Here is a 610-nt window from a genome sequence, read left to right on the forward strand (position 1 = left end):
CGGGGGTGGGGGCGACAGCCTCAGGCCCGGGGCTGTGCGCCTGTGTGTGTCTGAGCGAGCACGCGTGGGTGTCCGTGTGTCTGCGAGTGTGCACATGTGGGTGTCTGGTGTACATGTGTGCACGCGTGGGTGTCCGTGTCTGCGAGTATGCACACGTGGGTGTCTGGTGTGCGTGTGTGCACGCGTGGGTGTCCGTGTGTCTGCAAGTGTGCACACGTGGGTGTCTGGTGTGTGTGTGTGTTGGGGGAGAGCATGAGAAGGGAGCACCCTCTGAAGTGAAGTCACCAGGGTCTGTCTTCACCGGTGGTGGCTGTGACTGCATCACCTCCTCTCTGGGGGCGAGGCCTTCCCTGGGCAGAACCGGGCAGAGCTGGAGAGATAGTGAGACTCCAGGTCCCGCTCAGGGCCGTGCATCGTTATTTCTGACACAGAGAAAGCGGCTGCTTTCTCACGCGCCGCGGAGGTCCCAGCAGGTTTTAGGCTCCCCGCACCTCGTTGGCGTCAAGGGAAAGGCTGGGAGGTTTCGGCTGTTGGGCGTTAGGATTGTTTTCAGGAAACCGGTCTTTTCCTCAGAGACAGCCGGGAACCCTCGCAAACGTGTGAGGCATAG

At 61.3% G+C, this 610-nt stretch overlaps 1 protein-coding gene across 2 annotated transcripts in view; it reads left to right on the forward strand.

Annotated features, from left to right (window-relative positions):
• PFKFB3 (6-phosphofructo-2-kinase/fructose-2,6-biphosphatase 3) overlaps window positions 1-610 on the forward strand; it is a 73938-nt gene that overhangs the window by 68472 nt on the left and 4856 nt on the right. The gene's annotated exons all lie outside the window — the stretch shown is intronic.

Source organism: Propithecus coquereli, unplaced genomic scaffold, assembly GCF_000956105.1.
Source record: "Propithecus coquereli isolate 6110/MARCELLA unplaced genomic scaffold, Pcoq_1.0 Scaffold94, whole genome shotgun sequence".
NCBI lineage: Eukaryota > Metazoa > Chordata > Mammalia > Primates > Indriidae > Propithecus > Propithecus coquereli.